This window comes from Myxine glutinosa, chromosome 2, assembly GCF_964187855.1.
Source record: "Myxine glutinosa chromosome 2, kmMyxGlut1.1, whole genome shotgun sequence".
In the NCBI taxonomy this organism is placed as follows: domain Eukaryota; kingdom Metazoa; phylum Chordata; class Myxini; order Myxiniformes; family Myxinidae; genus Myxine; species Myxine glutinosa.
Window position 1 is genome coordinate 66,539,702 of NC_136262.1, and position 2,500 is coordinate 66,542,201.

A 2,500-nucleotide genomic window follows, 5' to 3' on the forward strand; every position below is an offset into this window, starting at 1 on the left:
TCAGACCAAAGGGCATGCGCAGGAACTCGAAGAGTCCGAATGGCGTGATGACCGCCGTCTTCGGGACGTCCTCCGGCCTGACGGGGACCTGATGGTAGCCGCGTATGAGGTCCACCTTCGAGAAGAAGGACCTGCCCGCCAAACGGGCGGAAAAGTCCTGAATGTGGGGGACGGGGTAGCGGTCGGGAGTCGTGGCGTCATTGAGACGGCGATAGTCCCCGCACGGTCGCCATCCCCCGCCGGGCTTCGGCACGATGTGCAGCGGCGACGCCCAAGCGCTCTCTGAGCGCCGAACGATGCCGAGTCGCTCCAGGGTAGCGAACGCCGCTTTTGCCACCGCCAGCTTCGTCGGCTCGAGGCGGCATGCCCGGGCGTAGACCGGTGGCCCGACGGTGGGGATGTGATGGGCCACCCCGTGCTTGACGGCCCCCGCCGAGAAGGTGGGCCGCGTGAGGGCCGGGAAGCCGGCGAGGAGGCGGGTGAATGCGTCCGCTGCCGGAAGCGTACAGACCAACGTGGCCGGAACCGAATCGTTCGGCAAGCCGCTTGGCAAGCCGCTCGTTGAGCTGGGCAACGCACACGCGAGCGAGCTGAACGTCTCGGCCTGGACAAGCCGTCTGCGCTTGACGTCGACCAGGAGCCCATTAGCGCACAGGAAGTCCGCGCCAAGCAGTGCCATGGGCACGTCGGCGGTGACGAACGTCCATCGGAAAACCTGCCCTCCAAACCGCAGAGAGAGGCAGCGTTTTCCGTACGTACGGATGGGCGTCCCGTTCGCGGCAAGCAGCGCGGGGCCCCCACCCGCGGCGTGCTTGTCTGACGTGCCGGCGGGAATGACACTCACCTGCGCTCCCGTGTCGCACAGGTAACGGCGCCCGGAGAAGGTGTCCGTTATGAACAGCAGGCTGCTCGAACGGCCGGCGCTCATCGCCACAATTGAGCGCCGGCCCGGGCATTTCCCGACCCGTTGAAGGAGCACGGCGGATGACACCGCCGAGCTTCGTGGCCGAACTTGGCGTGGAACCAGCACCAGGTGGTGGAGCTGGAGGAGCGCGGCTGGCTCCGCCAGGCCGGTGGAGTCAACGGGTTTCCCCACGGTGGCGGTTTTCGCCGCGGCGGTGGGCGGGGCGTGGCGGCGTTCACGAGGTGCGTATCAGCATGCTGCTGAACCTCAGCGTGCTGTAGAAGATGATGCTGTGGAACATCAGCGTCGAAGGCCGTGACGGCCACGCCAACGCTCGCCCGCGTGTCCGAAGCGGCGAAGTACTTGTCCGCCTCGGCCGCCAATGCTCGGGGTTCCGTTAGCCCGGTCCCGGCCAACGCGAGGCGAACCTGCGCTGGAAGTTGGCGACGGAAAAGCGCCCGGAATAGCGAACCGGGGGCTTCGTCGCCCAACAGTGACAGCATATGGTCCATTCGGACCGACGGGCGCGTCTCACCGAGCTCGGGGAGATCCAGGAGGCGGTCGGCCCGTGCGTCGTCCGTAAGGCTGAACGTGGCTAGGAGTAGCCGCTTGAGTGCCTCGTACTTGTGGCCGTCCGGTGGGTGGCGAAGGACGGACACAACTCGAGCGGCCGTGCCGGGCCCGAGGGAGGCGACGACGTGGCAGTAGCGCGTGTCATCGCCGGTGAGGTGCCGAAGCTGAAATTGGGCTTCGGCCTGGACGAACCAGACTTCGGCCTGAGCCTCCCAAAATTCCGGAAGTTTGACGAAGGCGGCCATGGCGATGGCGTCGCGTGTGGAAGGATCGCTCCGGCAGATCCAACGTCGAGGGTCACCAGTAAAGCGCGGCGTTACGCGCGCTGCTTGTGAGCAAGGAGGAAGCGGACAAGCGGTAACATATAAACGTCTTTATTGTAAGACTACACTGTAACACTTCCGGGCTGGTCGCCCGGTGTATATCATGAGGCCACGCCTACCCCTCGGGCGTGGCCACCGCCCACTTGGTGCGTGGAATGATGTCACCACGCCAGTGGGCTTTTGTGTCCGCCACAGCCCATTCATTGAGTCACCCTCACGATTTTATCTCGAATTCACCATCTGATTTAATTTTTATCGATGGTTTTAGACTCGGTGTCAGAAATAATTGCGAACATTCACGCACACACGGGAAATTGCCGAGATATATTTATTAAAATCGCGCCACAATGATACATGAAAATACACCGCCTAAAATAACAGTCGGGGAAAATGTCGACATATATTAAAAATTCGCTTTTTCTTTTCCGTTAAGATATATTACTTTTACATTTGATGACAGTCGTCACAAAAACGACATACTATATTTCTTCGTTCTTATTTCATTCAACATTATTATCCGGAAGTAAAGGTTCACGTGTGAAAAAACAAGCTCCATTTCACGTGTGCATGGACGTGTAAATCACATTTGTAAAATATATAAATTAACAAACGGGAAATTGCTGAGAGATATTTCTTCGTTTTTATTTTATTAGTTACGAGCAGAAGTACCCGGCGTTGCCAAGCGGGGGAGGGAGGAGGG